This window comes from Delphinapterus leucas, chromosome 7 (genome assembly GCF_059928025.1).
Source record: "Delphinapterus leucas isolate spDelLeu-1000000601 "Yukka" chromosome 7, BTC_Dleu_Yukka2, whole genome shotgun sequence".
In the NCBI taxonomy this organism is placed as follows: domain Eukaryota; kingdom Metazoa; phylum Chordata; class Mammalia; order Artiodactyla; family Monodontidae; genus Delphinapterus; species Delphinapterus leucas.
This window is the reverse complement of record NC_143135.1, coordinates 46,812,231-46,835,000: the sequence shown is the minus strand read 5'-3', so window position 1 is coordinate 46,835,000 and position 22,770 is coordinate 46,812,231. Positions and strand designations below refer to the sequence as shown.

The window sequence follows — 22,770 nt, the reverse complement described above, 5'->3', positions numbered from 1 at the left end:
TCAGTGAAGCAACCTCCCAGGGAGGCCAGAACAGGAGAAGGCAGAAAGGGTCTGAGCCAGACTTGCTTGTGCTGGGTCTTTCCCACAGACACAAGGCTTTGTTCATACAAAGTCTGGGGAGTGGCAGCAGGCCACTTTCCAGATGTCTCATGGCCTGGAGATGCCTTCACTCAGATATGATCCCCACCTGCTGTGAAGGAAGGAGGCACATGCTCAGGGCTCTCAGCTCTTTCTCTGAGCTGCGGGTTAAGGGCTGGGTGCTAACTGGGCCCCCGGAGCATCTGGAATGGTTCAGGTGGCTAGTGACAGATGGGAGCAGGGGTCTGGCATCCCACCGAGACACACAGGCCTTGGTTTGGGCGCTGGTCCTGGCTTTGCCACTAACTCACCCTGTGACACTGGGCAAGACTTTGTCCCTCTCTGGGCCTCAGCCTGCCTATCTCTCGAATGGGACTCAGTAAGCTCCAAGGCTGACTTTGACTGTGATCTGCCTTCCAGATGAGGAAACTGAGGAGCAGAGAGGTTCAGTGACTGGCCTGAAGTCGCACAGCAGCATCAGTCATAGAGCTGTTGGCCCCAGGCCCTTCACTCCCACCTTTCCGTCCCCCTGTAGCCCTGTGTTCAAGCTCTGACTTAGAGAGCTGGTCTTCTCATATCAAGACTTATTTCCCAATTAGGCTTCAAGCCCCTCAGGGCAGGAACCACAGCTGGTTCCTGCTTCTCCCAGTTCTTCAGGATTACGCAACCAACAGGTCCCGGATAAAGGCTTGGCGAATGAAAGAGCTGGGTTGCCCAAGGGAGATGGCGGCAAAGCCAAGATCCCCACCAGGTCTTACTGGTTCCCCCAGAGACTCCAGATGCTAGGATTTGAGTCATTCATTCACTCATCCAAACAACAGTTGCCAATTACCTGGTATGTGCCAATTTCCACTAGAGTGCTGGGAATCCAGCAGTGACCAAGCCAGACAAGGTCCCTGCCCCCAGGAGCTTATGTTCCAGTGGGAAGCAGCAGATCAGCAAGGACCAAATCCAGACACAGAACAATTTGAGATCAGGACAAGACCTATGAAGGAAACAAAACAAAGAGGCAGACAGTGACTGGGGTGGAGCTGATTGAGATCAGGCGGTCAGGGTAGGCCTCTCTGAGGAGCTGAGACCTGCAGGACAAGAAGGAGAATCCCACTAGGCAGAGGGAAGAGAAAGTACAAAGGCTCTGAGGCTGGGAGGATCTCAGGGTGTATGAGGAAAAGAAAGAAGGCTGGAGGGGCTGAAGGAGGCACGTGAGGGCACAGCTGGGCGAGGTGAGCCGGAGTAGTAGGCAGGGGCTAGATCACGCCTGGGGAAGGAGTTTGCATTTTACTTGAAGCGAGTTGGGCAGTCTCTGGGGGGTTTCGGTAAAGGATTAAAAGACATAATCGATGTTTCTAAAGGATCTCTCTAACTCTGCAACTTCTTGCTGTCGCTAGTAGAGAAGCCTCCGGAACCTGTGGTCCCTTGCCCAGGGGAAAGGAAGCCTTTGCTCCCAGGCAGCCAGAGGTTGTAGTGGCTGACAGAGGCAGGGCAACTCACCAGAGAACTGCACCTGAGGCTCTGGTCCAGAGGAGCGCTGCCGCATCCCACCCCCGCCCCCGAGATCCCATCAGCCTGCCCACCCCCCACCCCCCACCCCCGCCAAACGTCCCATGGGTGTTACAGAAAACTGTGCCTGCAAGATGTCTAGCCCCTCATCCCTTGATTATATTAACGCCAAAATGTATTAAAGAAGCATGGTAGAAATGCCATTCTAATTGTTTCGTACACACGCCACTGGGAGGGAGCTGACCGGACACAGCTCACAGGCAGTATGTTAATACGCTATTTTCATATGATGATAGCTTTGCATAATCTTCCCTTCTCCCAGCTTTGCAGGGACCTGTTGTTAACCAAGCCCCAGGAGAGAGGGGGAAAGGCAATCGGACTTCAAGTCCACTCCCCGCCACATTAATTAGTCATGTGGCTGGGGAAAGGTGTGTGCACTCAGTACAAAGTAGACTTTATAATTTATACACCAGCTGTTTCCGTCCATTCTCTTCCCTGCCTGCCTCTAATGAAATCATGTTACCAGAGAACTGACTGGCGTGAATTGAGCCTTTAATCCCATTGACCCTGGCCTGGCTGGTGGGGCCCAGGGGAGGGGGTGGGGCCTTTCAGCGAGGGGCTGTGATGCGAAGACCCTGGCAGGCGTGACCCTCCCGCCGCCCCCCACCCCAGGCCTGCCAGCCCACACAATGGAGCGGCTTGGCACGGGAGGAGGTGCTGGGAGTGCGGCCCTGCCTGGCTGAGCAGCCCTCGTGGGGATCCCTGGAGGCCGGGATGGCTCACATTTATTGCCTCATCTTCTGAGATCCAGCGAAGCACAACATTCTCATCTAGGTTGTTCTTTTACTCAGAGAACAGGCCAGGCCAGACTGCACAACCAATGAGCTAAGGCTTGCTTTTCTGGCCATGGGGGTCGCTGGGAAAACAGAGACATGATTCCACGGAGAGAATGCTGCGCCAGCCCCCCAGCAGCAAACCGAAACTCTCCTGACCCAGGAAGCTGACTCCGAGCCCAGGGGCCCCTTCCTGGAGAGGAGGGGTAGAGGCAAGACAAGGGGACAGGCCCTAGTCCTGGTTCCGGCGTGTCCCAGAAAGGCAGTGATGAGAATGATGTGTCTCTTTCCCTGCCCCCGCCCACCCCAAAAGAAAAACAAGCAAGATCAGGCATCCGGAGCCACTCAAGCAAATGCCTGCAAAACAGAGCGCATTTGGCGAGCGCGAATAAACACAGCAATTAGCACCATGGCAGTCTCTTAAACAAACACATGGGACCAAGTCATGGGTGGGGGAGATGCATCTGTCAGAGGGGCCAGAGGCTACAAAGACGAGGCTTGAGGTGAGGGAAGCTGAAAATAAGAATTGTCAGGCTAAGGTGCTGGGGTGGGCAGATCTGAGTGTGGGACAAAGAAATGGGGTAAGGTGGTAGGATAGGGACTGGAGGGCTGCAGGAGCAGGAAGTGCAGGGAGGGTGGTAAGGTGGGGTGGGATAAAGGTGGGGACAGTGTGGCCTCCTGGCTGCCATCTTCAATTTATTGGAAACCCTGATATCCTTATATGGATGTGAGGGCCTTCTGTCTGGGAAATCAGTGAGGTGAGATGTGGCATCCTCAGGCCTCATCTCCCATGAGAGCCTGAATGAGCAACGTCTACCCAAGCCCAGGTACACTCCCAAGTCTACTGCCCTTTGCTTGGCCTTGGCTGTCACCTTCTGCTCCATCTGGAATGGCAGCCTTCTCTTCTTCCCCCAGCTAAGTCCTAGACCCTTCAGGGCTCAGATCTGATGTCACCTCTGCCTTTCCTGATTCCCCAAGCTGGTCTGTACTGACCCCGACACAGCCTACATCTCTATCTCCCCCACTCCTTGATGGCAGCGGCCATCTCTGCATCCCTTGTAGCTAGCATGGGGCCGGACAAGGTGGCCTGGAACGGGTCTCCTCCTTTGGCTGGTCCTCAGTTTACTCATCTGTAAAATGGGTTTGGTGATCTCTTAGAGCCACTCTGGCTGCCTGAAAGCCCCAACTGGATTCTCTCAGGCCAAAAACCACATGCTCTGTCCTGATAAAAGGAAGGGAACTCTGTTGCGGGCATCCAAGCTCATTTATTACCTCTGAAATAGCCAAAGTACTACTTTTGTTTAATGGCATTAAAAAAAAAAACAAAAAACAAACTGCGACCAGTCCTTTTTTAAATGAAAGTGTGGGGATCATCAGGGGAACCTATCAAGGGAGGGAAAATGAAGTTGTCATTTTTTTTCAATGTAATTAAACTTGGTTTTCAAAAAAAATCTCCTGATCTGAAATGTGAATTACGCTAATTACTTCTGGTGGCTGCAACATTGATTTCAGTGTTAAAGCTAATGGACTTAATGGACGTTGCTTTCCCCTCAGACATGGCTTGGGGCTCCTTGCTGGAGGTCCTGTTTGTCTACCATGAGGGGCTTCTGCTGGACCCCCTGAACCCTCTGTCATCAGCTTCTGAAGCCCCTGCCCCTTCCTCTCTGTCCAGCCCTGGCTCGGGCTTGAGGCCTCAGGGGAACAACTGTCCCCTTTTCCTGTAGGTGGGTGGGGATCAGGCACCTACTTTGTTCTCCCACAGTGCTAGTGCCCGGTGGGAACAGGGGGCACAGAGAAGGAAACGGAGTGCTCATGGCCTAGAGGAAGCCTGATAGGAGCCAAGGCCTGGGGCTGGCAGGGCTGAGATTTGGAGCCTCAGGCTCTCTCGGCCCTGAGCCCTCTGAGATGGCCTGGTGGTGGTTCAAGGAGAAAAGAAGAGGGAGAAGCAGAGATGGGCCAAGAAGTTCAGGGCAGCCTCGCTCCCTGGAAGACGGGGTGCAGGAGCTGGCTAGGAAGGCAGAGTACTGGAGTGTGCAGGGCAGGGAGGTGGGCCTACGGGGCAGGAGAAGCAGGTTGGCATGGCCAGGCCACAGAGTTCTCCATGGGCAGTGGTGGATGGTAGGGGGTCTTGGAGGCCAGGAGGAGACTTTGGATGTGGTCTTCTGTCTTAGCCAGAATGAGATGGAGCCTTGGTGTGACAGTACAACCTGACAGCTGGAGGACCCTCTCTCTCCGCCAGGAAGAACTGCTTCAGGATGCCCTGAGGGCAGGCCGGGCCAGCTGCCTCTGCTGGTTGGCCACCTCCAGAGTGCCTCAAGTTCCCCCATTAAAATTTCATCTTAACTGGGAGTCTGGGGTGCTTTCCTGAAGGTCTGTTTTCACAGGAGAAGACTTTGGGTTCTCCCTGACCAAAGGGTCACAAGGTCTAGGGCACAAAGTTATAGTCCTGAGTACACATGTGCCTCCTTCACAAATGGGACCTGCCTGTGCCTGGTAGAGGCCCCCGGGGGCAGGGGCACACTCTTTCCAACATGCAGCCGCTGAGGACACTGTGCATAGGCAGAGCTAGTGAGCAGGAAGCTGTACTGGCCAGAGAACCATTTCCTGAGGTGGAATGCGGGTAAGTCATGGCCCTGTGGCCACCAGGAGGCAGCCCTGAGTCACTGGCCAGAAACAGAACTCCTGGGAAGCTGAGGGGCCAGGCTGGAGTGGAGGGGCCTGATGGGGGCAGCACAAGGGGTCTTGAAGGGGCAGTGAGAGATGGAGCTGGCTAGGGTCAGGGTGGGAAGGGCCTTGAGGACCAGGCCAAGGAGTCTGGACTGGATCCTGTCAGGAGACAGGGGGAGGGAAGGGCCTTCTGGATACGAACCCCCCCGGGGGCAGAGGGGGACAGTGGGCTCCAGGAGGGAGAGTGAGAAGAAAGCCACTGCGGGAACCTCATCAGCCGCGACGTGGGTTTGATCTCACTGCTCCGCCCTCTCCCACAACTTCCCGTCCTCTGAGGCGGAGTATGAGGTACATTTCACCAAGGTTACCCCACAAGTTCCTCTCAAACCCTCCCAGTTCTCTGCATGTCCCACCCCTCACCCCAGGCCACCACCATCTCTCCCCTGGACTACTGCAAAGCCCCTCTCCCTGCCTCTCCAGGCCCTGCATCCCACCTCCTCACACCAGCCTGGATGAGTCTTATGAATCCGAGATCTGACCTGTCTCTCCTCTTTGAAATTGCAGTAGCCAACACTCACGTAGCCCTTGCTGCAAGCCAGGTACCCGCTTTATGCATTTTAGGTGAATTAACTATTTTAAACCTTGTATCAATCCTCTGAAGTTGACACTATTATGAATCCCCAGGGTTATATTCATGAAACTGAGGTCCAGAGAAGTTAAGTAATTTCCCTGAGGTTACCCAGCTAGTAGTGGCTAAGCCAAGATTTGAACCTAGACTACGTCCAATTCTGCCTTTGTGATCCCTTTGAGTCTGCTCTCAATGATGCAGTCAGTAAGCCCCTAATCATGTTTGAGTCCTTCAGTAACCTACAAGACCCTGTGCAACCTGGTTCTCCCTTCTTCTCTGCCCCCTTCACTCCCCCTTCCTCACCACACAGTGTCCTCGTGGCTATTCCTTGAACAGGCCAGACCTCAGGGCCTTTGCACTTCCTCTTCCTTCTGCCTGGAATGCTCTCTGTGTGTCTGCTTGCCTTGCTCCTCCACCGCTTTTATGTCTTGGCTCAAATATCACCTTCCCAGGAAGGTCCCTGAACCCTCTACTTAAAATTGCAACTCTTCCCAATACTTCCTATTTCTCTCCCCTGCTTGATTTTTCTACATAGCCCTCAGTATTGCCGTCTGACATATTACACAATCTGGTTATTATAGTATTTGTTATCTTTCTCTTCCCACTAGAACGGAAACTTCATGAAGACAAGGATTGTTGTCTGTTTTATTCATTGCAGTATCCCTAGTACACAGAACAGTGCCTGGCACATGGTGGTCACAATAAATATTTCTGAACGAATGAAAGTATTCTCACAGCTCTGTACCTTTGTCCAGGTTGTTCCATCTCCTTGGAATGCCTCTTCCCCATGGTGCCCCCAAAATTCCTAAGTGCCCTCTCTGTGACCACCTCCAATGGCACTTCTGTCAGGAAGCCTTGAGCCAGGCTCCCCCAGATGCTCGCAGCCCAGGAAGTTGGTCCTATATCACCCACTACACGCACTGTCTGTACCGTGTGGTATGATCCCTGCATTTGACTCATCACAGGTGGGGATGGGGATACTCTGCCAGAGGACAGACTGGTGCCCGACTCATCACTGCTGTCAGAAGCCAAGCTACCCTGCTGCCCAGCAGATTCAGATGAGACAAACCCCATAGAGCAGAGGTACCCAGGGGAGAGGATGCGTCAGCACCGCCCCCCACCCCTTTACTGCAACTTGTGGTTCCAGACATACCTTTGCAGTTCTCTGGGGCTTTGCTCCTCTGGTTTCTCCTCTGATCTCTGGGACCTTTGACTCTTCACTCCAAGTCCAAATCTTCAAACTATTCTGTACCTCTCTCCAACCTGACCCTTACCTTCCCACCAATCTAGGTCCAACTCAGCTCTGGGCCCAGAGTCTAGGTTCACCATGTTCAGCTGTAGAAGTTGTACACTGCACAATTTAAAGGGGGCATTCATATTGTAGTCTATGTAAATACCACTCCCTGGAGCTTGTGCAATGCCAAACAGCACAACCAGCCTAGCAGACCGGCTGGACTCCCACTCATAGTAACTCCTTGGGTAACATCTCCACTGAGATAGCAGTCTTTGGGCCTTTCTGGGGGCCACGCCCTGTTCTACTCGTGTCAGACTTTACCCACTCTGCTGACCACAACCTAGCTGAATTGTCTGAAGAGAGAGGAAGGTTTGAGAAAGAAGGATGCTCTGGTTCTGAGTCTCCCTTCCCTCCTGTGGGAGAGGCTAAGCCTGCAGAGGGGAATGAGGAATCCCAGCTGAGAGCAGCAGCCTCCACGGACCGGAAGTTGAACCAGTAGCTAACCAGTTTCTGGGCCCTATAAACCTGAGGGAGAGACAAGAAGATCCGGTGTGCAGGTTACTCCGGGGATCATTCCTGGGCCAGCAACAGTAACCATTGCAGTCACTCCCATTTATGACTGTTAACCACACACCAGACAAGATGGAGGCTATCATGATGCCCGTTTTACAAACGAGCATTTCAAGGCTATAGAGGTTTCGTGACTTAGGCCCAACTCGTAGTTAAGTGGCAGAGTTAGGATTTGAACCCAGGACCATCTAGCACCACGTCCTACATTCTCAGCCACCCTGCCCTCCCTCCTGTAGCGCCTGTGGCCGCTGAACACCTGGTTGAATATGCATACACCCTCCACCCCCAGCACCCAGGTGCAGACGTGGATGTTAAACCGCGCCCAGTCCCGAGGTACTACCTGGGTAAAGCATGGCCAGTAGGTGGGGGCCATTTCCATGCACGTGTGAAGATCTGAGGAACAGGACATGGGAGGCTGGGCCTCTCTTCTCCTGACGGAAGCAAGCGCCTGAGTGGATTTCTCACTGAGCGGAAGTCAGGCTAAATCTGCTTAGCTCCCAGGTGTTAGGTTGCTTCCCTTTTGGCTGGAAATTCGACTGTGGTTGATTTAAAATCCTGACACCTGTGTCCGTCACCCCAGCCTCCACCATGATTACCGTCCCTTTAAAGTTCTAAATCCCTGTGCTTGTGCAGTGTCCTTACCCTCTGATGGGCCGGACCTATGTGAGCAGGGAGATTGGGTTATTATGTAGAAGAGTTATAATAAGAAATATGACTGCAAAAGCCAAGTCAGTTGAAATTGGACTATAATTAAATGCTTAGAAAATTCTATGCTTGGCTCATTTTAAAATCAAGTGCTTCTTTGTAGCAATTTCCTTTCTTTAATTACAATTTCCTGTCTAGTTTGACATTTACAATGCAATCTTGGGGGACATGTTTGTGATTTATTATTCCTGCTCCTATCAGGATATCACTGTGCAGAAATGAGTTTATAAAATAAGAGCTCAAATTATTATGGCCTTTGACCAATAAAGCAGGCTCATAATTTCAGGCCTGAGAGAAGATTACCATTTTTGACAACCCAAGGCAGAAATAGTGGAGAGGGGGAGGGCACAGTTTAGGAATTCACTCTATGTTCAAAAACATTGCATCGTCTCCTCGGGGAAGGCCAGCTTTGGAGGCAGAAGAACATATTAATAACGCTTCAAATATATACAAGCCTTCGCAGCTTTGAAGAACTTTCACTGTCATTGATTCATATCATCCTAGAGTTAGACAGGCAGGCATCATTATTCCCACCTTACAGAGGGGAGAACTGATGCTCAGAGAAGTTAAGTGACTTGCCCAAGGTCATAAAGCCTATAAGAGGGCTCTTAGAATCAGCACCGAGGTCCGACTTAGTGAGTCCTTTTCCCACAATATAATAGCTGACCTAAAGGCCTGAGAAGGGACCTGAGACACAGAAGATACCCTCAGCGCGCATCCAGGCAGGGAGTCCTTCTGCCCCAGTTTCAGGAGCTTTGACCAGCCCCCAGAGCAGCACTGCCCATGACCCAAAGGAGGCCTCCGGGACTGTGGCCCCAGCTCATGAAAAAGGCGACATCATTTCCTTTTTTCTTTTTCCTTTCATCTCAGGGTTTTCCCTAGAAATTTGGGAGTACTTACTGGCCTGCATCATGTCTTTTTACCCTGGGCTGCAAAGTGAGACTTCCAAGCCCAGTGTATGAGGGTTTACCTTCATGTGCACATGTGGACTTTCAGTTGCTCAGCTACATGGTGCCCAGACATCTGCACTTGTTTGGGGGAGGGTGTTGTGTGAGCACCTGTGCACATATGTGCTGCATATAGGAGGTATAGGGATGCTTGTACAGAGTGTGCCTTATTACCCAGGCCATTAGACATAATCTAAAGACCAGAAGGCCAATGTGGATGCACATCAAAATCACGAAGGACTCAGTTTCAGTCCCTCTGGGAAGGCCTTGAAGAGAATGGGAAACACAGAGAGAAGTTGGGTCCCCTGGGGGTTGTCTGTGGATCCTTCATCCCTCTATTCCTTAGAACTTCCTGCAGTGAAGGCTCCCATCAGCCTGGTCCCCAGCAGGGGGGGGGGGTGACTTCTGACCAGGTCAAGTATGCCCATTGGCCCCTCTCTGAGTCTGGAGAGTCTCTGGGGAGTGAGCATCCCACTCCCTTCCAGAATGCCAGCCGGCTCGGTGCCCTGATCAGGAAAGGGGCGATACCATCTCGGTGATGAGGACCACAGGAGGTGGGGCAGGCCTGGGAGTTGGTGATGAGTCTAGCTGTGGACACAGTGAGTTGGAGGCACAGGTGGGGCATCCAAGGGGAGGTGTCCAGGTGGTTGCATGTGTGGGTCTGGAGCCTGGGGAGAAGTTCTGAGCTGGGCTTGTGGTTTTTGCCCTGCCCCATAACACCTCGCTGTGGTTTTCAGCCTCAGTGCCCCTCCCCAGCTTTGACTGTGGCTGTGCAGCCAGGATCGGGACAGATCAGCCTACCCCTAAGGTAGGCTGAGGCAGTCGATCCGTGGCCATGGTGGCAGCGAACTCCTGGTTGAAGCGGGGTTCGTGGAGCTGCTGGCCTGGGTTTGCTCATAAACAAGGCTTCTGGGCCAGGAGCAGGGGTTTCTGGGGCGCTCCCTCCTGCCCCTCTGTGGATCCCCTTCTTCCCCTTTGTCTCACTTGAAAGGAGTCATTATGGGACAGGGAGGTAAATCCCTGTCTCTGGCTTTTGGCCTCAGATTAAGTCTGTCCAGAGACTCATCTGTTGCCTGTGAAAATCCCTTTATTACTTCAAAACAATTTTAAAGCAGAATATATTAAGATTTTCGAAGAAAGAGAAAGAATCATATCCCTACACCAGGATGCTGGTTATGAAAGTCAAATGGACGGGCCAAGGCAATCCTCTTACACTGCCTCCCTCACGTCAAACTGCGAGATGGGGCGGGGGCTCGGGCCCACCCCTCTGAGTTCTGAGGAAACTCCTGACCCTTGTACAAAGTGCTGCTCTCCTGAAGGCCGTGGCAGGACTGCCATTGCCTGGGCCGATCTGCACTCGCTTCCCTCCCCAACGCATGTACACACTCACCTTCACACCAGCACACCCACAAGCATGTGTGCACGCGCTGGTCCCTCCCTGTCTGCAGTTACTTCTTTGAATCAGGGAGGAAGCCTGGAAGGCTATTTGATCTCTGCTGTTCAAAGGAGAAAATGAAAGCTCAGATGGGGGAAGTGACCCTTCCAAGGTCAAGCAGGACCAGATCTGAAGTCTTCTTCTTCCACGGGCAGGACTCTCCGCTTAGAACTTCCCAGACCTCCAAGCATAGGTTTGCGGCTCCTCCCAGGTTCCTGACTCCGTGAGGAAGGCCAACCTGGGCCCAGGTGATCCTGGGTCCCTAGCTCCTCCCTTGTTGAGTCTGCGAGGCCTCCGGTCCTATCCTGCCCAAAGAGACAGAGAATTAGGCCAAGCTAATGCTGCTGCCCTAACCCCACCCCATCCCTCTCCTGAACCAGCCCCTTCAAGCCCCAGCACCAAACAGGGACAAAGGCCTGTACAGGAGGAGATGGTTTCCAGAACCCATGGAAATCCATCCACCCGTGCATCCATCCATCCGTCCACCCAACAAGTTCAGCTACACCGCAGCTGCAGCAGAGTAAGGCAGCCACAGTTCTGCCCTCAAGCTGCTCGCGGATCTGTGAGTGGACAGGAAAATAGTCATTGCAACCCAGTGTGTTAAGCATTGTGACCGGAAAAGTACAGGGAGCTGCGGGGTGGGGGTGCGGGGGCGGAGGCACAGGCATGTCACTTATCCAGCCTCCTGAGCCATGACAGATGGAAGAGCCAGCCACACGTTCCCGGGGAGGAGGGAGGTTGGACAGTGTGTGACCAAGTTCTTCCCAGATGTTTTTTTGGGAGCAAAGGCAGGGGGTGGGGGTGGGGACTGGGGCCCAGGACTGCCTCTGTGGAGTGCCACGGAGTTACTAGGAAGCCCTTGCCTGGCCTCCCCCAGAGTCTACCGACGCCGATTCCACAGAACATCCACTGTAATTCCTCCATTGCACATTCACCAGTAGGGGGCCCTTCTCTAAGAACCGCTTAAATGTAACTATTTAGCACTTCAAAGATGCCTGCCACACCTTATACTAAACGCTTTAGGGATATCATCTCCCTTGGAGGTAATGGAGCAGGTGCAAATTGCTCTGTGATGCTCAGGATGTAAGCAATGGAACTTTATCTTATTTTTCTAACACAAATTAAATCTGGTGCCGGCCCAAGCTCACCAATGTTCGTGAGAGATCCAATGCCAGTCATTTGTGGTGTGCTTTCTCTTCCCCTTCTTTTTATTTCCCCTTCTTGCTGGGACCTGATCCTAACACACTGGAGCCTAGTGCTCAGCCTTCCAGCTGCTCCTCCAGTGGACCGAGAAGCACGGTCTCCATGGCCAGCCCAGGGCCTGGGGATGCATCCTGTGGACTAGATAGCTTGGAGGACCTCCTGTCTGAGGCTCATAAGTTGGCCTAGTGCTCTGGGATCCCCTTTGGTCACCCAAGGTCTTGGTTGTCAACAAGCCCAGCACTGTGTGTCCTTCTCACTGGCCACTGGGAAGGGTCCGGCAGCCTGCTGTCCCTTCACTCTCCTACCAAAGCCCTGCCAGTCCCTTGATCGCCTGCAGGCGGACCCAGCTCTGTGACAATTCAGAAATTGTGCATTCACTGGGAAGATTAGGCCTGATTAAGAAATTCATGCTAACGAACTGTGCTTAATTGGATTTGGGGAAGGACACAAAATGGGCTGCTTGACATTCCAGGGTCCTCAGCACAGTCCTGGGGCCTCCCTGTTTCCTCCCGGCAAGGCTGACCATACCAGCCGCCCTTCTCCCCGAGTGCCACAGCCTTCGGCCTCTTAGCCTAGTAACCGGGAAGTTATCTGCCTAACCAGACTAATTAGCACTGGGGACACAAAGTCATAATCTACAAAGAATGCAAATGCCAGTTTCACAAAATGAAACGCCATATGTGCAGTAATTAGCAAACCACGGGCACATTTTATAAATCATATTTATTAGTTTGTAAACAAATCAAGCTCTAAATGCAATGAAAGATGCCATTAACTGTGACTGCAGCAGTGGCAGTGCTGAGCAGGCCTCGATGTGGGGGACTGGGGGTACAGAGTAGAAACTGACCCAGGGCCCCTGCCTGGGAACCCACCAACCTCCCTCTAATCTCCCTTCCAGCCCAGCAGCCTTGGTGTGGGAGGCAGGGGTCTGTGCCCTGGCTAGCCAAGATCCATGGACCACCTGTCTTCCTACCAAGCCCCTGGTGGGCTGCCCACCTGCCCAGTATCCCATGACCCTGGGCTGGTTACTCAGACTAGGGCTTAAACAAATGATTGTTCCCACCATGACAACAGATGGCAGAGCCTCAGCTCAGCACCAGATCCCCCTTTCCTTGATTTTGGAACCATAGGCCTCTTTGTCTACTTACATACCTCTGGCGCTTGAGGAAAAGTGAAGAAAATGTCTCAGCTGAAGGAACTTCATACACTGACCAAGCTTGCTGCATGCTTCTCAGCTTCTGCTGTCCTTGGAGAAGAGCTTGAGGGAAGGAGGATTTTCCCAGGTTGATCCTCTCCTGGGTTGCACTAATGTGTTCTCCTGTTGATCCAGCTGAGGTCCTGCCTATCTGGAACTCAAAGGGTTGAAATAGAAATATAAGGGTAAGTTTAAGCTTCCCGGGTACTCCAGATCATGAGAAAGGGTCCCAGTGTGGATTGTGGTAGCCATGATTTTGTTCTGGTCAGTGTATCATCCCATCTCCCTTCCTTGGTGAACTGTTCCTTCTTGCCTTGGGGGAAAAAACCTCTTTCTGCCCCATGTGACTATGATAAGGCTTTCAGTCCAGGTGTCCGGCACCACCTCCACCACAAGGTGGGCATGTGATCTAAGTTATTGCACTGCATGCCCTGTACCCAGTGACACAAGTTGGACCTATCACTCTCTTTATCCAGATTTTCTGAATAGGGAGAGAGGGATTGTCAACTTCAGAATTACATAGGTGGTTCACACTTTAATGGTCTGATCTGGTCTATACAAGGAGCAATGACAATCGATTATATAAAGAGAAAACCAAAAGCTCATAGGCAGTTTCAAAAATAAGATTAACAACTCCATGAACCAGAACTGGAATAGAAATCCTGTATATATATATATATTAGATTGCATGTAGAAAGATAGGATAGATATCTAATGCATATATATATTATGCAATTGAGAAACATGGAATTAGATTGAAGAGCTCTAACATGCATCTAATAAAGGTTACCTAATAAGAGAATGAAAGAAATAGTAGAGAAGCAATATTTAAAAAGACAATTGTCAAAAATTTTCCAAAATTGAAGAAAGATGTGAGTTTTCAGATGAAAAAATCTACCCAGTGTACTGAGTTGGAAAAATAAAAATAGATCCACATTCAGACACATCATGTGCAACTTCAGAACATCAAGGTAAGAAGATCATTTTAAAAGCTATCAGAAGAAAGAAACAGGTCATTACAAAAATGATCGTCTTCAGTGACCCATGAGAGAAGAAAATGAAATAATATCTTCACGATACTGGAGAAAAAGTGACAATCAATCTAGAATTTTATACCCTGTTAATCTATTATCTAAAAGTGCAGGCAGAATAAACCCCCTTATAGACACGCAAAGACTAAGCTACTACGCCCCTACAGCTCCTCACTGAAATAAAGATGTCCCCTGAGTAAGAAGAGAAGTAAACATGAAGGTAAGGCAAATGGGGTGCAAGGGACCATGGATGACCACAGGAAGTGATTAAAACATGTTGGTAAATTCAATCAAGTGTTGGCTATAAAAAATAACAATATCCATATTTTGTATATTTTTCAAAGGTTAAACTAAACCCCTAAACAAAGATAATGAAAAGGATGGGCATGTTCAATATAGCATTACATGGGAAAAAAAAAAAAAAGGGGGAACTCTCCAGGACCAGCAAAAGAGTGTATTTATTGCTAGGATGGTAAGCAGGAAGTGATACTGTACTGTCCTTTGGTGGTGGTGGTAGTGGCATTTTAACACCCAAGTAGGGACAGGAGATTTAGCCTCCTGCCCATGAAAAGCCACAGAAACAGAATTAAGACCCCTTGCATACAGCTGAGGGCACTGAAAGTCTGCCATCTATATGAAGATGGAACTAGAGAAACTAAACTCACAAGTGTAGCAAGCAACAAGAAAACGTATTGTGTGTCTGGGGCAGTGGATGGGAGAGAAAAAAAGTCCACAAGAAGTTGCAGCCTTGGGAATGGGCCAGAAGCAGGTATGAAGTCCAAATGTACACTACCTGGAGGCCTAGGATCCACAAGCTGAGAGAATAAGATGGGTCTAGGGAACCAGCAACGAGAAGCATGAAGCTGGTTGGCAAGGAATATTATGACAAATACGGCACTTGAGACTCCATTAGAAGCACAACCTCTGCTAAAGCTCAGAGAAACAAAAGCTCAACGAAAAGTTACCAACCATATGAGGAAAGGAGGCACCATGAGGGAGTATCAGGAGAAATCAGATGGTTCAAAGATTCCCAATCGTTCCAGAAGAAGAGAGTAGAAAGAATGGGGGTGGGCATCCTAGAAGAGAAAATGCCTAAGAATTTTCCACAATTGAAGAAAGAGTTGAGTCCTCAAATTGATTAAATGCCTTAAATCCTGAGGACAAATAAAAAAAATCCACATCTAGATGCATGATGGGGAAACTTCAAAACATTAAATAACAGAGAAAAGCAACGAGAGACAGCAGAATTCCTAAAAAAGAACAACAGTTGGGCTGGCAGCAGACTTCTCAGAAGCCCAATTAATTCCAGAAGACCGTGGAATAACATCTTCAGAGCACTACAGAAAAATAACTGGCAACTTGTAATTTGGAGTAAAGGCAAAGTAAAAGATATTAGAAAAAGTCAGAGTGTTTACAACGCACAATTCTCTCTGAACTAACAACTAAGGGGTGTAACTTAGAAGAAAATTGAGACCAAGAGGAAGGAACAACGAGCAAATAAATTAGAAAGCATGTTTGGTTAATTTAAATAAGCATTGACTACAGAAAATGACGACTAATCTTTAGAATGTGTTAAAAAACAAGGTAGAACTAAAATATTTTATAACAATAGCAAGAAGATGGGAGTGGGGATTGGAGTTAAAACATTTACAGATCTTTGTATTGTTGGAGGCAAATAAAGATACTGACTAAATTTAGACTTTTTAAAAAGATATAACATCCAAACCAGTAGAGAGAAGAAAACAGGTAATAAAAAGAACTCAGGGGCTTCCCTGGTGGCGCAGTGGTTGAGAGTCTGCCTGCCGATGCAGGGGACACGGGTTCGTGCCCCAGTCCGGGAAGATCCCACATGCCGCCGAGCGGCTGGGCCCGTGAGCCTCTGGCTGCTGAGCCTGCGCGTCCAGAGCCTGTGCTCCGCAACAGGAGAGGCCACAGCAGTGAGAGGCCCACGTACCGCCAAAAAAAAAAAAAAGAACTCAGTAAATCCTACTGAATACAGGAAAGCAAAAAAAAGGAAAAAAGAAAAATACATGGTAAAAAATTTTAAAGATGGTATAAAATAGTCCAAGTTTATCAGTAATCACAACAAATTTAAATGAATTAAACCCACTTATTCTGAGATATTCTCCGGTAAGATTTTAAAAATCTAGTCATAAGTTGTTTATAAGAGACATAATAACTAAAATATAATTTTGCAGAATGCTTGATAGTAAAAGGATAGAAGAATATATTGTAAATACTAACCAAAAGAAAGGAGACATGTTAATAGCAAGGAAAAGAGCTTTTAAGAAAAAAGTTTTGAGATTTAAAGGAGGTGAATATTTACTGACAAGAGAAAAAATTCAGTAGAAATCTATATTTCTACTGGTTGCTATTAATAACATAACCTTAAAGTGACAGAATTACGAGGAAAAATTGACAGTATATTAAGCAAAATTACATAGCAGAAATTGACAGAATTGTGGGAGAAACTGACAGGCTTACAATCATAAAGGGAAATTTTAACATTGCTTTTTCAGAAACTGATGGAACAGAAAAAATTAGTAAAAACATAAGCAGTTGAATACATATGACTGAACTACACAATTAACATGTTTAATAACATTAAACATTTGTTTAACATTTGTTTAAACCCCTGTGTCCAATAATTAAGAACTACACTTTATTTCAAGTATACATGGAACATTAACAAAATTGACCATATAATGGGCCACAAAGGATGTCTTAACAGACACTAAATATTTGATATAATTAATGGCACATTCTATGACTCCAGTGCAATAAAATTAGAAAACAATAAAAAAGATCTAAAAAATCTCATTCATTTTCTTCCTGTAGTGAACTATACTATGTGTGTAAAAGAGTATACATATGATATATAGAATTCAAGGAAATATAATAAAATGAATATCTGTGCAACCATCACTCAGATTTAAAAATATTATTTTTCCAGACTCTTTCTCTCCAGCTGCATTCTCTTCCTTCTTCCCAGGGATAACCACCATCCTGACTTTTAGGATAATAATTTTCTTGTTTTTTCTTACTGTTTTACTACTTATGTATGCATCCTTAAATAATATTGATTAGGGACTTCCCTGGTGGTCCAGTGGTTAAGACTTCACCTTCCAATGCAGGGGGTGTGGGTTTGATCCCTGGTCAGGGAACTAAGATCCCACATGCCTTGCGGCCAAAAAACCAAAACATAAAGCAGAAGCAACATTGTAACAAATTCAATAAAGACTTTAAAAATGGTCCACATCAAAAAACTCTTTTAAAAAATATTGATTAGTTGTCTGGTTTTTATCTTTATACTAATTGAATCATACTGCCTATACTCTGCCTGGTGTCTATAACCATGTGCTGGGCAAAGGGATTATAGAGATGGCTTAGACATGGATCCTGCCATCAACGTGATCACATCTGGTTGTGGGAATGGGTAATTATGACACAATATGAAGTAAGATACGGAAGCACACAGAAGGGGTATTATCATAATCAAATGGGAAAAAGAGAGACTTCTTGGAGCTGTTGACATCTGAGATGAGTCTCAAAATGAGCTGTCTTATTTTCCAAGACAAGGGGGGTGATAATTACTGACAGTTTTGAACACATAGTGTAAAGCAATTTTTGTAAAGTTTGTAAATTTTGTAAAGTTTACAAAGTTTACAAAGTTTGTAAAGCAAACTAAGCCATCGTCTTAGTCAAGATTCAAACTAGGCCAAAAAAAATTGTTTTTAACTTACATAATTGAAAAGTCATGTGCAGTGGGTTCAGGCATGGCTGGATCCAGGAGCTTAATTGATTTCCAGGTTCTGAGTCTCTCTATATCACTCAAATAGGCTTTCTTTATGTAATAGATCAGACAGTCCTCAAAAGCTCTAGACTCACTTACTTTCAGCGTAACATTATTAGTAGGAAGTATTTTCTTTCATAAGTTTCAGCCATGGTTCCCAGGGAGCATCGTAATAGGCCCTGCTTGGATCAAGTTCACTTCCTGCATTAATCACTGGGCCTAGAAGGATGGGGTATTGTTATCGTCCTAGATCACAGACCTAGATCACCTACCCATCTTCATTCAAACCACATAGAACTGGTTCGGGTCTCAGAAGTGAGAAGAAATCTTAAGAAAGCAAAACCAACCAGAGTTCACGCCAAGCTATTTGGTATGACTGGAGGGTGTGACGAAGAGGGACGTACTGGGGGAGATGCAGAATATGTGAACTATCAAGTTTTACTTTATCCTGAACACGATGGGAACTTTACAGTGATTGAAGGGATTGAAGCAGAGGGTGAGGAGTTCAAATGTTCATTTTGACAGATCCCCCTGGGACCTGTGGGAGGGAGGGACTGAGAGCAAGGACGGTTATAATAATTCTGGTGAGGAGCCTGAAATGAGGTAGAGGAAAAGGAAACCTTGTGCGGCAGAGGGCAGAGAGTGATCAGATAGCAAACTAACAAAGAAGTAGAAACTGTAGGATGCGGTAGGAAAGGATGGGAAGACAAAGAAGAGAGAGGAGTCGAGGTGACAGCCATGTTTCTCGTCTGGGTATCAGGTGTCTGTGTCGGGGTGCTCATCACCCAGATGGGAAGCATGAGTGTGATCAGCCCAGTATTTTAAATGATGGCTGTATTTAAATAAGCTCCTCTCTCCAACTTCTTCAAGCCTAGTGCTGGGTACACACTAGCTTCCTGAGAAACCTCTATGGGTAGACAAATTGGAAGTTGCATTGAAATGTAGGTGTTAACTGTGGCTTGTGCTTCAAGCTGTAGGTCTGCTTCAGGTCCCATTGCCAAGTGCTTGAGAGCCCCACTGAGGAGGGCTGGGGCTGAGCCTGTGTGTGTGTCTGTGCGAGATGACCTTCCTTCCCACTGACAGCCCCATCCCGGAGAGCCAGGCCTCCAAGCCCATGCCTCCTGCTGGCGGGATCAGGGTAGGCTGCTCCGCCCCTGCTGCTTAACCTGGTGTGGGGAATGTCCCGACCCTAACCTGCTCCTCCTCTAGCTCCACCCTTCCCACCTCTGCCAAGCCTTTCAGAGGAAATCCTGGAGAGGCTGGAGTGACAGAAGCCATGTCCTAACCCCAGCCACAGAGGGTGTTTCAAGGAGGGACCTGGCCACAGACAGGTGCTCTACCCCACCATGGACGGGGCTCTGCGAGGCCCTCCCTCCATTCACACCCACAATGCGCTACAAGGCAGACACTAGCACTGTCCCCAATTTACAGATGAGGAAACTGGAGGCCAGAGAGGCAAACGGGGTTGCCCGAGGCCCCTAGTTTGTAAGTGGGGGATCAAAGTGCAGGTCCAGTCAGAATCTTGGGTGCTTCAGCCCATTCCTGCTGTCAGGAGGCAGGCAGCCTGGAGTGGTAGAGGCCGGGGTCTCTTGGGAGAAGAGGCTGAGCTCAGATTTTCCCGGGCTCCAGGAGGAGTAGACCAGAAGCCCAGCTCTGCAGTGAGCATGTGGCCCCTCCCTCTCGGGCCTGGGTTCCTAGAGGCCCACGCAGAGGATGGTGACAGGCAGAAGGCTGGTAGCGGAGGAGTAGGTGGCTGGGGGTGGGTTAACGCTGCTACCTTATGAAGGACATTTTTCAGTTGAGCCAGTAACTGGAGGCCCTGAGAGTGTGTTCTATCTCAGCAGCTCTACAGTCGCAGGATATGAACTGGCTGTGAGAAAGCCGTCAGGGGCTGGCTACTCCCAAACCCTTGCAAGGCACAGAGTTAGATTTAATAAAAGGGGAGAATGGAACATTTTCATTAGCCCCAAATTTTCCATTTAATTTGGACTTCTGCAAAATAAGTGGCCTAATTACTGCCATCATTTGAGCGTCTCAGTAAGTTTTTCCTCTAAGAAGTTGCAGGCTCCGCATGGGCTCCATTCTCCAGGGCTTATTCTTGTACCACTGCCCCTCCCACCCCACCCCTGGAAGCAGGAAGGTCTCAGAGGCCTGGGGGGGGCCGGGGCAAGCCCCTGGAGGGGAGCACAAAGCTTTGGGTTCACCTGAGCTCACAGGGCCCTCCTCTGCCACCAGCTCCAGCAGCCAGTGGGAAAGCTGCCATTCTGGCGCCTGCAGACCCCCAACACTGGCCTAGACTGTGTCTGAGCCCTGACTGGAGTCTTGCCTGGGTGTCACCTCAGGTCTGGGAGTTTGCAGAGCTGCAGTGGGCTGACAGTATCTTCTCCCCCGTGGTCTAGCTTTTGCCTTTTTTTGCTGCTCACCCCAGGCCTCCGTCCTTGGCCTATAAAGATGACTGCAGCCCAGCAGTCTCAGCCCACTTAACACTGACCCTGCCCATCATGGGGAGGTCAAGGAAGAGGAGGTAGCCTCAGTCCTGGGTCTCACAGCTCTGGTCGAGGACCCTTGAAGGCCCTCGCTATCCCCACCCCGTATCAAGCCTGGATGCCGAGGGCTGGAGCCACTCCTTCAGCTCCTTTCACCCCTCCCCCAACCCTCCCCCCAACAGGCCTTTGGCTTTTGCTTTTTTCTCTTCCCTCTGCGCTTGAAGAGAATCAGGGATTAAAGAAACGGAGCAAGAAATTGCCAAGAACTAGCCTAGCAGAAGATCAGATAGAGTGATGGAGGGAAAGGACCCTCCCCTCCAAAGCAGCCTGGAACATCCAGGCCAAGGGGGGCCCCCCGAGAGAGGCAAGGTAAACCAGTGGGCAGGGTCTGGTCCTGGGTGTGCCCAGTGCCAGAGACCAGGGCACTTCCCTACCATCGCCAATTCCTCTTCTGTCCCAGAGAACCAGTCCCATTACCAGTCTCATTGCAGGGCCTCTGTCCTAATCACAGCTCTTCAATGCTCCCCTTCCTGCCCGGGAAAGCAAAGCCCACTCTGGCCCCTCTCCAAACCGAACCCAGCGGCCCCAAAACCTCTGAGGGCTCCCGCTCCTAATTTCCAGTGTCCAGGCCCGTGTCAGCCTCAGCACCCCCAGTTCTGGCCCTCCCCTTCCAAGGGAGAGAGAGAGAGGCCACCCCAAGCCCCTTGTGGAAGAGCAGCTAGAGGCTCGTGGGGACACACCAAAAGCCACATCATAACTGGGATGTTGGCAGAACAAGGTGAGATGTTTCCTGAGGAGCTGCGGGTTCCTTTCAGACCCACGGCCCTTCCTACGGCGTGGGGGAGGGTCTTCTTATATTGGCAGTTCTTAAGCTAGACCCTCAGTAGGGGTGAGGGAGGACACAGAGGGGAGTCCCTATTCTCTACTGAGAACATTTTCTGTGGTTCCTACTCTCATGGAGCTCGCAGGCCAGTGGAAAGAGGTAGGTGATATTCCCCCCGTTTACCATACATGAAGAGACTGGCCGATGTGTCCTGTCACCCAGCTGGGGCGTGGTAGAGTTGGGATTCCAACTGAAGGCCTTAAGGGCAAGGCCTATGTTTATTTGGTTGTTGCCACTAAAAATTTAAATTTACACATAGCAAAGCGTGCAAGTGCAGCTCAATGGTTTTTCACATACGTGTGCACCCGTGTAACCGTCACGCAATTCAAGGTCTAGATTCCAGCATTCCAGAAGGCTCCTTCGTGCCCCCTTCCAGTCAGTACACTCCCACAAACGTCATCTCTATTCTGCATATCCTGGCACGTTTCTGTGAGCCAGAGGATCGACTGGCCCAGCAGGGCTCCCCGCTGGTGCCTGACTCAGCTGCTGCTGGAAAGGTGGCATGACCCAGCACCCGACTGACACATAGGAGGAAACCCTGGCCCTCTGGGGAGTGAAAAGGGTTAATGATGTCAGGACGACAAGTATTAACAGGGACTGTCCCAGTCTCTCTCTTTACCTAGCCCTGCTGCCTCTCGGCCCTCAGGGAGAGCCCAGAGGCGCTGAGCCAAGGTTTTTGGTGGAGGCCCTCACCTGTAGTAGGACCAGACCTGGCCCACCAACCCCTTCTGGGGGTCCACCAGCCTTGGGACTCAGCAAGAAGGGTGGGGGTAGGTGTGGAGCCAAGACACCCCAGAGGCCTGGGAGATGCTTCCTTTGCCTCTGGTGGCAGCCTGCTCACCTAGCTCTGCTGGGCCCAGGCTACCCTTTCCTTGAGGGTGGACCTCAGAGGTGGCTGGCAGGGACTGTGTCTGCCATCCACAGGATGGAGACGGTCAGGAAGCAAGTTTCCCCCAAGAGGCCTTCTGGTGCCCCAGGGCTCCCCAGACCCACGACCACTCCACCCACCCAGCATCCACTGGCCAGGAAGGGACTGCCCAGGCAGATCCTCCTTGACCCCAGCCTGCCTCTTTGTCTTTGAGCCAGGCCGGCCAGTGCAGTGTTAAAGCCGCTGGAGTGTCCAAGGAGACATAAAGAAAGTTTAGAGACTTTTAATTTGCCAGCACGGCCACTCCTGCCGGCCGGCAGGTTGAGCGTTTATGGGGAAGGGCAGCTACAATAAAGGCTTATTGTTCCTCCCCTGAGCCACCGCTTGGTGACTCCTTTCTTAAGTGAGACAAAGGGAACCCAAGGCCCACTGGCCTCCCCAGGCTTGGGGGGCTGGACCCACAGTTAGCAAGCGTTCCCCACAGCCACCCCAGAGCCAGGCCTGGTGGGGAGGGCCCAACTCTGGCTCCATCTGGACCGCACTCACGGGAGAGGGCAAGCCGGGAGCGCTGACCATGGGACCCACACTCCAGTGGGGACTCCAGGGGACGCTAGAGCTCCGGGAGGCGGGAGTCTGACAAGGAGGGGCCCCGAAGTCCCCCTGCAGGGGAGCTGCACAGCCAGCAGAGGAGCAGCTACAGGGGACGCTGGGGAC

The 22,770-nt window shown here is 50.1% G+C and overlaps 1 long non-coding RNA gene across 1 annotated transcript in view; it reads right to left on the bottom strand.

Annotated features, from left to right (window-relative positions):
- The window catches only part of LOC149748724 (uncharacterized), an 80,031-nt gene that overhangs the window by 16,247 nt on the left and 41,014 nt on the right, over positions 1-22,770 (bottom strand). The window contains exons 5-6 of the long non-coding RNA XR_016393822.1: positions 12,953-13,146; positions 1-10,902 (exon numbers count right to left, since the gene is read on the bottom strand). The exon at positions 1-10,902 is cut by the window's left edge and continues 10,107 nt beyond it. This is a non-coding gene — a long non-coding RNA (uncharacterized LOC149748724). The remainder of the gene's footprint in view (positions 10,903-12,952; positions 13,147-22,770) is intronic.